This window comes from Sinohyriopsis cumingii, chromosome 12 (assembly GCF_028554795.1).
Source record: "Sinohyriopsis cumingii isolate HCF-2022 chromosome 12, ASM2855479v2, whole genome shotgun sequence".
NCBI lineage: Eukaryota > Metazoa > Mollusca > Bivalvia > Unionida > Unionidae > Sinohyriopsis > Sinohyriopsis cumingii.
The window spans coordinates 42,657,290-42,672,399 of NC_142972.1; the positions used below are offsets into that span (position 1 = coordinate 42,657,290).

The 15,110-nt window shown below is 36.7% G+C and overlaps 1 protein-coding gene across 1 annotated transcript in view; it reads left to right on the forward strand.

Moving 5' to 3' along the window:
• Positions 1 to 15,110, forward strand: part of LOC149786337 (snake venom 5'-nucleotidase-like) — an 88,051-nt gene that overhangs the window by 41,537 nt on the left and 31,404 nt on the right. The gene's annotated exons all lie outside the window — the stretch shown is intronic.

Sequence of the window (15,110 nt, forward strand, 5' to 3'; positions counted from 1 at the left end):
TATCCATAAATTTATATACAAATGAAGAAATAATATTTCATTCGATGAATGCAGCCAGTAAGCATTTTGATATTTGTGTGGCTTCAGTACGAAAAGTCGCAGAAAAAATATATAAATCCGCGTTGTCAAAAACATATAATAAGCAGAAAATTGTTTTTCATTATTGTTAGGTAATTTACTATAATCCGAGGATTTTCCAAACGGAGATAACTCTACAGCGACTGCGTGAAAGTCAATGATACAATTATTTCCCCTTGTCAGGAAGTGTTGCGCAACACTCCTTGACAGGTAAATTTATCCGGTGCGGTATTTTTTTTTTACATCCAACTGTATACACACTGCGTCACAGTCTCGCGTTTGTCAGTATTTTCATAAATCAGAGCTTAAATTCAGTGTTTAAAATTCAATTCAGAATTTGTTAACTGTCTGTTACCACTACAGAGGTATATTATTTTACAGGTAACAGCAGACGGTTTTCTGTGTACAAGGAAGTAAATAACTTCCCTTCGTTTTATCACCCTTGATTTTATCACCCTTGATTTTATCAATTTGACAGCGTCAAGAATGACAAAGTCCTTGATGAAATCAAGGGATAAGCGCGTATTTATCTCTTTTTTACAGACAATATCACTATTTTATTACACTTGTTCGGGTTTATGGTTCATCTGTATTTTCCACACGATCATATTTAAGAAAAAACGTTTTAAACAAGTCACGCTGAGCTATTTCTGAACTTCCAGGTATCAGTCGGTTTATATACAATATCGTCCGAATAATATACGGGGTTTCGAAACCCAACGAAGTTGCACAACTTTCTCCGTTATCGCCCCTTCAGGGGTGGTCTTTTACCACCCAACGGGATTGATTTTAGGGATGGGGGTGCAACTTCGTTGGACGTAGAATATAACCCCGCATCTATATGTTTGTACCGTCCTAGGATAAGTTAGAATTAAGTTATATGTTTGTACCGTCCTAGGATAAGTTATATATGCAATTGTAAATATTGTAAATACAACTGCTGTAAATATGCTTCTACTGTAAATATTGTAAATACAACTGCTGTAAATATGCTTCTACTGTAAATATTGTAAATACTATGTGTTTGTACCGTCCCTAGGATAAGTTAGAATTAAGTACTAGGATAAGTTAGAATTAAGTACTAGGATAAGTTAAATGTTATGTGTTGTCCCTATATGAACCTTGCTAGCATATCAAATGGTAAGCTAGGGGTTCACAAATGGGGAATGTCTCGTCGTTCGCAAACGCACCCTCTGGGCTTTCTAGACTGTTATTTGACAGGTTAGGAGCTCATTGGTCGTGTTTCCGCTCCTGAGTTTGGTAGCCTATCATATGATAAGCTAGAAGCTCAAGGAGATGTGATGTTTTTTTTATTTTAAATATATAAAAATATATATAAATATGAATCACGAAAATATCAATATTGTGATTGATGCTATTAAAAAATTAGAAAAACAAGGATTTAATTTATCACTAAATCCCGAAACAATTCTGTCTGATTTTGAATCGTTATATGAATCTAAATGCGCAGGGCGTTATATTCTTCCTGCTCAATATCGATTCATAAAGATGATTCAAAATAATTTGTATAAATCGCTGGCCAGCGTAGAAGAAGCACAAATAAATGAATTTGTTCCATTGTCTCGTGCAATTGAAAAGATCAGGCTGGCACTGGCAGCCGAGTATGAAACTAAAAAGATAATAAATAATCGGGTTAGAAAATTAAAGCATTGTATGTCCCTTGATAAAATCAAGGACAAAGTCACTGACGAGGAAGTAAATACCTCACCTTGATTTCGTCATTGACGAAGTCAAATACCTTGATAAAATCAAGGAAGTGAAATCGAAAGTAAAAAAAAATATTACTTTTTTTTTACCGTCCGATTTACTAGTAAATACCCTAGAATAAAGTATTTCTGGAAATGACATTTCTAACGCTAGCGAAAATCCTTTAGGATTTTCACTGCAATATCTTATAAAGATGATCCCTTGAAATACACGAGTGAGCATAATTCATGATTTGGTCTGGAAAACACATGATCATTGTGATATGATTCTCTTGTAGTTGTTTCAGCTGTGATTCTGTCAGTAAAAAATCATCATTACCGTATTTATCAATAACTATTTTAACTTCACCTATCAACGATCCGCTGAATACGATTTTGATATATTCTTCAAGTACTTGTTTGTCGTGTATGAAACATTTCACGTGCTGATACATGCTATATTTTTTTTATCATTTAATATAATTTATTTTAATGGTGATGGCACTGTTATTGTTGCCGACATCACTGTCGGTGTCGTCACTGTCAGTGGAAATGTCAGAGACATTTTCATTACTGTCACTAACAATAAAATCACTGTCAGAGACATTTTCATCACTGTCACTAACAATAAAATCACTGTCAGTGGAAATGTCAGAGACATTTTCATCACTGTCGGTGCAAATGTCAGAGACATTTTCATCATCATCATCGTATTTTTTCGGAAATGCTTTGCATTTCTGGGAAGTCTTTGGAAAATGCCTTGCATTTTCATTGAAAATCAAAGATTTTTTGGACATTATTATAATATGTTATTATTAATTGAAAATCGTTTCACGATTTGAAAATCCTTGGAGTGTAAAACACTCTAGGATTGGAAGTCTACGACTTTACCAGCAAATTAATACTAATAGTTCCATTTCTCAGGTCCAAAAGTCTACCCTGTTGATCAGTGACTTTAAAATTCATCCTTGTCAGCATTGGATTTAAACACTGCAGAAATACTGGATTGATTGGCTCTTGTACAATCAAAAACCCAGGTGGTTCTTTAGGAGTAAATGAGTATAGTATAAACCCTTGCTGGGCTTGATTTGATACTGTTGTGTCTATGTTGTAACTGCCATCAATTGCGTCACACACAAGATTGACCGCGACCACTTCAGTGATATTTACGATTCCCAGAGAAATATGTCTGCCATCACTGGCTGTGGAATTGTCATGTCTGAGCGTAGTTGGCGGTGGCAGTATTTTTTTTGTGCTGGTCAAGTATGTCATCGAAGTAATCATCGACGATATCAGTAACAAATTTTTTCAAGATGACCGGGGAAACGTATCCTGGAAATTTATAATTCGATAGTTCAGCTTCTTTCAGCGAGAACTTATCCAAAAATAACTGTTTATCGCTGGGTTTACTGTCAATTACTACCTGAATCATTCGCTGGTTATAATATTCCATATCTGCGGCAATCTGATTTAATATCTCAATTCGTTTAATAATTTCTTCACGTGAACCTGTTACATCGGAAATATGTTCTTGGAAGCGTTGCCGTAGATGCGCTAGTTGTGCTCTATGCGACACATTAACAATTTTAAAATATTCAGTAATTTCGCTTAGACTAACACGAATTCCAACTTTTTCCCCCTCCTTGAGTATCATAAGAGTAAAACGCCACTCAGTATCGCTGCCATCATCTATAGGGGGGAAATCCAGCTAAACGACGTTGTACCTTTTACTTTATCCAGTCGTTCTTTGTATGACGGTGTAATTCCGTGATATGATTGTTTATCGGTGATATAATCAGACTTTTTAGGTTCAGGTGGTATCGGTGGTGTCGGTGGTGGATTTTCAGGCCATCCTAATACTGTTCTGATTGAACTGTTATAAATGTCTACGGCGTAACCCGGTGAAGCGACTTCGATGATCGTTGACAACGTTGGCTCGTGTGCACTTATTGATATTTTTGCTTCTTTTCCCGTGATACGCTTTATTTGACGTTGTATTTCTTTGTTAATTTCTTCTATCTGACAAGACCCTGTTTGTAAATGAATGACGTCCCAATATGGAGTACCGTCGGGGTTATTCTTATACGAAAATACAAATAAATTATCTGGCAACTGTCCGTGAAATGATGTCGACCTGATGTTGGGCAAACTGTGATATACTCGTAATTGTGTCAGTGCGATTTCTTTTACTGGAATTGCAGTTGGAAAATTAATATTAAACTCTGGTTGCGTTGAAGATATTGTTATCATTGATGTTCGCGCCGGACTTGTATTTGCGGCTATCTGCTGAAGTAATTCCGTCATTATTTATCTTCATCGTTTTCAAATCAAAGTTCTTCGTGTTTTCGTAATCGTTGTATGCGCTGGACATCAACGTGAATTCGGAATTGGATATAACTGTATCGTCAAGGCTGGATGATATCAACGAGGACAATTTCGAGTAGGTGCTTGTGGCCGCGCTGTTTAACTTTTCATATTCGTGTAATTTTGTTAGCGCACACGAGGATATTTTTTTCGCAATTATATTAGCAACTCCTGCAATTGTCGTTGATGTTGAAACTGTAATTGTAATCACAACTGCAGTTGTAATTGCAGTGGTCACTGGTGTCAGCGCTGATAATAGCACCCCAGTAGATGCAACTACCGCGGATACCGAATACACTATTGTGTCTAATACAGTTACACGCCGTTTGTATTTTTTTTTATCTTTGTTGCGCATTTGTCAATAGTGTTTTTTAACTCTGACTGCCATTCGCGTACTTGATCATATCTATATTGCTGCGCACTTAATGACTCTGTCATTAGTGTTGTCGTTGATGCCATTTTATTTTACGCGGTAACCAATTGAGGCGTTTCAGCTACAAATTCCAAACACCACCAGTAGAATGTTGCGGTTAATTTCTTGTCTGCGGCTTCCAGTATAAATGTTTCTTCGGTTTCCTTGTTTAATATGATAGTCACAACCCCGGAATATTTATCGGTGGAATGTCTCCAGGGATATGTTGTGAAGATTTCAAACTTAGCGGCACTGAATACAGACAGTCTATACACACCAGTGGCTGTTGCTGTATATTTGATAGTATTATTTTGTTGAGACCATGTTGCGAATTCCGATAATACCGTGTATACGATGTTGGTGATATGCCCAGAAGTAACTCCAGCGGGGACTTTAATCAGACTGGTTTTGTTAACGATCTCAGGAATTCCCGATACGATATCTTGCTGTGTTTGTTTGATCGTGTCAATGCTTTTTTCTATGAACGCGATTTGATCTGAAAAACTTTTATCTGTTCTGACTACACCAAACCCCTAACCGGCTATTAATCTTGTTGATATCGTTGGCGTTATTAGTAAGATTTGGTATGATTTCAGAAAGTGTCATGTCGATTTTAAATGGCGTTTTGCCAAAGAATTTTTCTATGGCATTTTTGCGAAGGCTTTTAAAATTATTTACGTGATCATCATACTCGCCCCGCAACGTTGTTAGTTTACTATCAATGGCGCTAGTGCTTGTGTGGACGCTCGTGTCTACATATTGTTTGTTTGCGGCATCTTTCGGCGAGGTTGGAATCGTTAACGCGGTTATTTTGTTGTTGCCGAGATTGAGTTCACCTGTCATTGTATCACCGGTCTTCGCTACACGTTCCCCTGCGACTTTTCGTGCATCATCTCGAAGCGCCGTGATTGATATCGACGAATCTCTGATTCTGCCGCTGTCAGTGAATACAACGATATTGTCCGTGGTAGCTCCAATAACCCTGCGAATTATGTCATTCCACTTAATGTTACTGGTTTTTAGCTTGCCATGTCGATCTTGAAAAATTACAACCTCATCTGGGTCTATCCCGGTTAGATTTAAAAGATTATCAATTTCATCTTTGGTCGCATACTTCGATAAATCGATATCTTTTTTTTCTTCCTTTGTTCTGCTTGATCTTCCGTAAATATCAACCATTATTAGTTATGGGGTTGTTTAAATTTGGAAATCTCATCTGTGATTTCAACGTGTATTCATGCACGACTTTGTGAGGAGAAATCTTTGATTTCGAGATCGCATCAAGAACATTTAATACTTCACGGCCACATATCGGAGGATCGGTTAGTGTTTGTGTTGGTAACGTTGAATACCAAACCTTACCTGTCAGGGGGATGTTTTTTGTATATCGAAAAAATTCAACTGGCGGTGCTAACCCATACGAATCAAAATAGATAATTCCACGTGGATCGATCGCGTAAGCAACCCAGTGAGTTTCTGGACCATCGCTGTTATCAAGATTAATAATTCCGGTTTCTGGATTATTCGGTCGTGCTGGTAATTGATCTCGCATAAAGACGCCTCTGAAGTTCTTTATATTCAATTGTTTAACAGCATCAAGCAAATCAAAATTAGAAGCTGGAAGCTTCAACATCGGTAGAAAACCAGCGGTTTTCAGAACCGTTTTGGGTACCATGAGGGTGGAGTTCCTGGAAGTCTTAACCCGCGTCCCTTTTTTTGTATCCATTTCCTGTTGCTTTCTTTAGAGCCATTCCAGCAGCGGTTCCAACAGCACCTAACGCAGCTGCTTTTGCGACTGCGGGAGCAGCAGCAGCTATCAGTGCTGGTATCGCGGCGAGAAGAGGAAATATACCGCCGGTTTTAACCATATCTTTGACCGCGGCTGGAGAGAAATCAAGTTGAGTTCCAGTCGTTGCTTGCTTTGCTTTATTGAAATGTTTTAGTTGGGTTTTAGTTAATGACAGCTTGTTTGGATCGCCCATTAGCTGATCGTGTTTTAGTGTTATTTTTGTCCCACATGTGCTCGCGTTCTTCGATTGTAATTTCTTCACCTGACCAGGAGTCAGAGTGACATTAACATGACTGTATGACATTTTATTTAATACGAGATTGATCTAATTGTTACATATTTTCTACTGGTGCATCAGCGAAAATCATTCGGCCGCCGGCACCTTCAAGCAACATTGCTTTATCGGAAAGTATGACCGCGATTGCTCTGTAATTAGCTCCCCCGCTATTCACGGTAGCCCGAAAGTGTATATCAACGACAGACTGTCTGGTTAAATCAAGATGCTCCAGCGAGAAGTAATAGATTGGATAATGAGATATAAAATCCAACTGTGATATTTGCAAACCAGTGTCGATGTTTAGATCGCGCGCTAGATATTTCGTCAATCGTTGGATGCACGTGCAACATGGTTGTTAGCAAAATTTAGCATTATGTTCTCGGATGGTTCTTGATGCCCGTTTATTCTCAGAGAAACGTCAGTGACACAAAGTTGATCAAATATCATATGCGAGCGTGTTTGATCTCCTACTCGTGTAACATCCTGAAGAGCAATGAAAATATGCAACCCCCTGCTGTGATGCTATATGCCATGTGAATAAACCACTAATGGCACTTTGTATGCTATCTGTGGATGTTGTGAGCCACGATAGCAGCGTTTTACCACCTTGATCCATAAAAGAAAGCAGTCGCTGTTCTTCGGCAATTGCAGGAGTCATTACCGGCATCCACAGTGATAGTTTTGTTATGTATACCTTACCAGCGTCACCTAGAGGTCGCCATATAGCATCATCACTGGTGGCTTTTCTAACAAGCGTGACCGTATGTTTTGCTCCAAAAATTACCTTTCTGACATCTCTGCGAAATCCAAAGATGTGCGACAGCGGAATGCACATGAAAAATTTCTACGATTACCTTTTAGCATTTGTCTACGTGCAGCGAAACCTAAATTAAATTCTGTATTAGCACCATGAACCACCGGCCACACATCAGCGTCAGCGTTATCGGCATTATTTCTTGGTCGTCTAATATAGTACTGATCACTGTTAGGAAAATTAGAAGTATCCTTGGCAAACATCATTGATGGACCAGATGATCTTGTATAATCATCAGAATATCTTGCTAGACCAATTATTGTTGTAGCAACATCGACATCCTTGTGAATCGCTTCAATATTTTTTCCGTCAATGCTGTAGATAGCACTATCAAACAAAGCCATAATTCCGTTATTGACAAAACCGATTTTAACATTGGGTCCGTATTCTGTATCATCTGTTTTTTTATAATTTCACCTTCTGTTTCAATAAATGCTTCAGCGGGCAGGAAATATCTACTTGTATCCTGGACCTGAAGTTCAATTCGCGTTTGTAGTGAAAATCGCGCGTCGTAGGAATAATACTGATAATCACGCACTGATTCATTTTTAAGAACCGGTTCGTCTATGTCGAATGCTGGGTCGGATTCCCGTTTAAACATTTTATTATAGAAGTTATCGTCTAAAACGAAGACCACTTCCCGCCACCAAACTTGTGTTTATTTGTTCAGGATTTATCAGCGCCGCTAGTTTTTGATTTGCGGCTTCATTTATTACTTTACTAACATTTGCTGGCATGTCTGCGGTGGCTGGTAATTTTACCGGCGGAGGTTTTCTACGTATCAGTCGTGCTAGTCTGTCCTTGATTGCCAGGAATGCTTTACCGGCAGCGCTACCAACAGCGCCAGTAGCTTTATCTTTAATAACATCAATGGCTTTCATCGATAATTGTTTTGCAATCGGTATTGCTTTAGGTGCCATTCTCTTAAATAAACCCTGAACAACATCGCCTAATCCGTTTCCATAAGTCATCCTGTATACGGGTACTCGTGAATTTACCACCCTGACCATGACTGGTCTACGATGAGAATTGTGTACGATCATTTTATTTAATTAGTTATTTCTCTAATCGCGACGACTTACAATCGCGGCGACTTTGAAAATGTCAAAGACATTTTAGTCGCTGTCCACGAGTTCATCAATAAGTTCTCGATAGATGTGAGTGTCCATGATGCCGCCTTGAAATAATCGCTGACAGATATCAGCCGCTTCATTAATTATTTCTGGTGAGTTATTTCCGGCACGCCTTCCTCCTAAGAGAACTTCTAGCCGTGATGCATCATTGATGATATTATCAGGACAAGTAATGTGACCACCAAGACCACTACCTGTAGCTCCATATAAGCCAAGATCTTTGAGAATATCATCATCTTTTTCATCTGGACGCTCCTCCAATAGCGATGAATAGGGGGGAGGTGGAAGTCCTTGGTGTCTACTTTTGTCAATCTCCTGCATTGCCTTTATAAGTTTTGCGTATGTTGGATCGTTAGATTTGACCGTTTTCTTGTTGTAGTACACACGATACGCCCATTTAATTAAATTGTCATCAGTCGTGGACTCATATTTCTTGTTTAAAACATTTTTTTTGCTATATAAACCAGCTAATATCACTTCAGGTAATTTTTCTTCTGGTGTGTTTTTAAGGGCTTTAATAAAACCCGGATCAAATTTTGCAGTTAGTTCAACAATTTCCTTTGCTGCTTTGGGCGCAGCAGCTTTGGCGATTTCAGTACCTTCTTTAGCGGTGGGTGGAGGTTGAGCTACAACGGTGGGTGGAGGTTGAGCTGCAGCTATATCAGTTGGAAGCTCTCGTAAAATCTTTTTTGTTTGTTTGGTTCTTCTAGCAATCTTTTCAGTCTGTTCGGCGGCTTGTTTTAGCACTGGAAGAATACCCGGTTTTGTTATATCACCTGGATCTCCCAGTAAAGCTCTTTCAGTGACCACCGCAGCTTTCTCAGTAGCTGTTGTAACGGGTTTAAATAATTCTTCTGCACCTGTTACAAATTCAACTTGTGCTTGCTGCCGTGCTTGTAATTTTTGTCTTACACTATCTCGTACAGGAAGAAATTTTTTGATTGCTTCTAGTCGCTCTCGAGCCAGTCTAGCAGAATGTGCTTCTCCAATGTTGGCCATTATTGTTAACTTAAATTTTCAAATTACAGCAGCAGAAACGGCGACGACAATCAAACCCTGCCAGGATATTTTCACGCGGCAGGCATAAAAACACTGATGTGATTTATGTAACTCAACGGTATACACAAATCCCGAAAGTGATCAGAGATAACTGTAACGTTCTCGCGGTATTTAACGGCGTTGACGCACACACGTTACGAAATATACATCAGACCTGGTGCAGCGGCGACATGGACATAAATAAATTCAGAAATTTCTTTAGTGGTGCTCAGGCAAAACCACAAGGATTTGTAACGATAAATTTACATGTTCCTCGGACACGGTATCGAGTTGGGTTAGATACAATTTTTAGTTAGAAATGCAAGCATTAAAAATTCTAGAATTTTGAGCAGCAGAGAGACTGAAACAACACCGAATGTTTCGTCTAGTAGACCCTTGTATCGAGAAGTACTTATATAGGTAGATATTTTTCATGAGATAACCCTTTTGGTCAGCGGAGAAAGCCTATTTATAGTGTTTTCTGACTAGAAGGGTTTATTTTGTGAAGACAATACTTCTATCAAGAGTGTTTTCGATAGAAGGTTCTGTTGGACGAAATAGTTGGTGGGCTCAGTCTCTCTGCTGCTAAAGAAGAGAAAGAAATAACAGTTAATAGGAGTGTTGCATGCAAGGTTATATTCATTGTTCAATCTACAGAAGATAAATGAATAACAGTTAATAGGAGCGTTTATACAAGGTTATATTCATTGTGCAATCTAAAGAAGAGCATGCTGCATATTCAACTGACAACACAAAATGAGCACAGAAACTCTGAAACATTTCAGAGACAAGGTAATCAAGTATTTGAAGAAAGACATTTACCTAGTATATAAATAAATGTAAAGCTTTGACAGGTTCTATGTACATGTTTTGTTTATAAATACATGTAAAGCTTTGACAGGTTTCATGTACATCTCTTGTATTAATACATGCAAAGCTTTGAGAGGTTTTATGTACATGTCTTGTATATGAATACATGTAAAGTTTTGACAGATATAATGTAGTGCATAGGAGATGCTGTACATACTATTGAACATACTGGATGCTGTACATATTTTTGTCCATACTGGATGCATAGTACATACAAGATGGTGCACATATTACTGTGCATACAGGATGCATAGTGCATACAGGGTGGTGTACATATTACCGTGCATACAGGATACTGTAAAGCTTTGAGAGGTTAAATATAGTGCATAGGGGATGATGTACATACTACTGAACATAATGGAAGGTGTACATATTAATAAGCATACATGATACATAGTACTTACAGGCTGGTGTACATATTATTGTGCATATGGGATGCATAGTACATATGGTGTATATATTACTGTGCATACATGATGCATATTATATATAGGACGGTGTACATATTACTGTGCATACATGATGCATAGTACATACAAGATGGTGTACATATTATTGTGCATATGGGCTACATAATACATACAGGATGGTGTGCATATTATTGTTCATACATGATGCATCGTGCATACATGATGGTGTACATATTACTTTGCATACAGATACTGTAAAGCTTTGACAGGTATAATGTACATGTCTTGCATGTAAATACATCTAAAGCTCGACAGGTTTAATGTGCATGCCTAGTATATAAATACAGCTTTGACAGTTTCACTGTACATACCATCGATATAAAAGATATATTAAAGTCTTAATAATTGAACATATCAATATGATAATTTTATAACAGGGCGAAGATTTCGTGGAAGATGTTAGATTTAGAACATATAGAGGTTGGCACGGATAATACTTGAAGCAAGATACATTAATGGTAACGGGACGTGGAAGAGTGTTTTTATAAAATATTACTAACTAGATTACTCAGCATCGCAGTATTCTCAAACTTTCACACTGTACACATTGAAATATAGCAGGTGTTGAAATATCTTAGAAAAGAAAATATTTGGTGTCTCCAATTGACACAGGAAATTGCTAAAGTCACAAAAACCGCATATCTATAAACTGGTATGTATATCTTTATTATGTGTATTCCCTTTTATGATATTATATGTATTGGTCATTTGGTTAAGGACGTTTTTTTAGTGTTCTTCATGATCGTAAATTTGCACTTTAAAGAAGACGTCATTTTTATCATCGTAATGCATATATTCATTCAATGATTCAAGGTTTAGTGCTTCTTTTAACCAAGTAAACATCACGTGATCTGGTTTCAGGACATGACTTTGTGAATGACCGAATCCATGATTAGCTAGTGTGAACCACATGACCTTGTGTACAGCTCAGATCATTTTAGAATCAAGATACGACGCTCTCTGTATTACGTCTTATCTTTGTATGTAAGAGTTGAATTACGAAGAATTGAGCATTCCTAGTATTAACATCAGTCTTGTATGCATATATATTTGTTTTTGATGGAGATGATTCATTTATTTAATTCAACCATTCATTAGAATTAGAAAGCGCTTGGACTATTCGGATTACCTGGAAATTATAGCTGTTTTATCAACTGCGAAATTATTTACAGACATTTTTTTATTTATATCGTTGTGATTCATTAGAAATATAGGTACATCAGTACAATAGTGAACATTATTCGGAATACCATTGGGACTCATTTAGATTGTTCGATACTTTTGGACTTGATAGCAAATTCGGGACTATTTAGGATTTACTTCACCATACTGTAATTTATGTTTAATTTTTCACTTTGTATTGTAGGGATATACATTATATTTTTAAATTTTACAAAGCTTGTTTGTATTCGCTATTTTTTATTACTTGGTTTAAGATCAAAGGATCATAGCAAAACAAAGATTAGAGGCTAGGATTACAACTTTATTAATTAGAGACTCCTAAATATGAAAATAATGTATGCAAAAGAGTATATAATGTGTAATAAAATCTGAATATAAATAAAAATGAACAAAATCACTTAGTTCAAGACAAAGAAAATTACCATGGAATAAATTTTCTCATACCACGCAATCATGACATGTAGAGGATCAAAATGAATAAAGTCACATTTATTATATGACGACAACCGGATTTAGGTTATCATTTCCATATTACCTTTAGAACTCATTAGCACTGTGCATGTTTACCTGTATAAAACACACGTATCTGTATAAAACACCACAGTAACTGTAAAAAGAAATCCTATTTACGGTACTCCTACGGTACAAACTGCGTTCAGCGACACGATATGGTAGTGTACCTTAGGTAAACTGCTTGTGAGAAGTTTGTGTATTGTTTATTTATATGCTGCAATCACGCGTGAACAAAACATACGACCCCTCGCAAGTGCAATAAACTTGTATTGCGGTGTTCATCAATAGGTTTTAGATATCATTAAACTTAAATTCACTTGGAGTTTCAAGCTTTATCTTATTTTCTTGGTTAGTGAATGCATCAGCTTCGTGCATATTATGTGTGGCTACAAGCACTATGAGGGGATCCAAGAAGTGAAAACACGTCAGCCGTCAATAAATATTTGCTGTTCTATGATGTTTGCTTTAGCTACAAAATCTCAAAACACGGTGTTTACTTTTGCACTACACACTAAAGCCTTCTTATCGAGACGCTATCTTGAATTATTTGTTATCTGTTATATTCAGTGATTGAGGTCTCCGGCAAGGACTCACTAGGTCAAATGAAATGATGTTCAAGTTTAAACAAATCTATATAGTCAATAATTCTTTCAAGTCTTAAAAAGCAAATACCATTCTTTTTAACATTAAAGATACTTCTAATACGCATATTTTAATGTGTACCATACAGACCATTCTTATGAGATTCTCATGAATATTAATGTATCGCGAAAACGAGGCTAAGATAGGCAGATTGAGAAAAAAGTATGGCGTCCTACTGTACATCGAGTAACGATCTGAGCTGTTTGCCAGATATTTCTTTTACATTCGTTGAGACTTTCATCACTGGTGTCTCTTCCCAAATGGTGTTATCCACCTTCTCTGCGATTCGTTGTCTCACTGCAGGTGGTTTTCTTGCTTTCCCTTCAGTTGTCCAAGTAAAAATTGATGGAATAGCATCTCGTTTTAAGCAACGTCTGTTGGGTGTCCATCTATAGTCATGTTGCTTAAATTGTCTAGAACAGACAACTGTATTTGTGACAATCTAACAAAAGAAAAAACAAACTATGAGTTAATTGCAATAATTAGTTGTAAGAAAACCCAGTTATTTCAGCACAGGCCGTTGAAATTATATCATTAGTAAATAAAATGCCAGAATATGAAGACAAAAGGGAGGGAAAAAATCACACACACACACACACACACACACACACACACACACACACACATATATATATATATATATATATATATATATATATATATATATATATATATATATATATATATATATATATGCTTCCCTTTGGAGGGGGATTCTCTAACATTAACTTACTACAATGATAGAATTTTAATGGCCTGTAATTTAAGTGTGCGTTTTCCCTTACATTTACACACATAATATGTTTTATCAACAGTTTCATTAATTCTTATCCTCTTTCTCTCTCTCTCTCTCTCTCGTAATTTCATTCAACTTGTACTCTCATCATTTTCGTTGTACTGGTGCTATCTCTCTTCTCTATCGTGGTCATTTACATTCTACTTTCTACTTTTTTTAACGAGGTAATAAAGTTCACTTTTTCTGTACTTACTACTCCTACATTAATTCATAATTTCTTATATAAATGCGCTGCGTGGAACCTGTCATTATAAAACTCACATAAATACAATCATTTGCTTCATCGATAGAATCTATTTTGCGTTTGGATTTCTCTTTCTTACATCATTCAGTTGCAAGAAAATATAAACACACCAACAATCATCCAGTTTCTTACCTTAAAATTCGGCCCCTCATCACGACGTATTGCAACAATCCATTTTCTACGAAGCTCCATCTTCTTCACTGATGGGATATGGTGGAAGCTTAAATCTATATGACTTCTAGCATTCCCACTGCACAATGGAACACAACAATAATTGTCACGATTTTTTCCGTTGCCGGTGTCAACTATAGCAGCCATGGTTGCGAGGTAAAATGAAGCTGGTGCCTATCTTAGCCTCGTTTTGGATTCGTTGACCCAGGGTCACATGAATACATGAATACATTCTGAGAATGGTCTATACTTATAACTAATATACTTATAAATATTATACTTAAAACAAATTTCATGAAATTCTTGAATGTTATCCAAAAGGAAACGTTTTGGAATATATATATATATATATATATATATATATATATATATATATATATATATATATATATATATATATATATATATACTCTTTAATTTCTCGTACTGTCTATACTTGATGCATAGTACATAATTGATGCATAGTAAGTCCTGGATGCATATTACATACTGGATGCATATTACATATTGGATGCATAGTACATACTGGATGCTGTTCAGATTATTTTCCATGCTGGATACATAGTACATACTGGATGCTTTTCATACTACCCTGCAAACTATATGCTGTA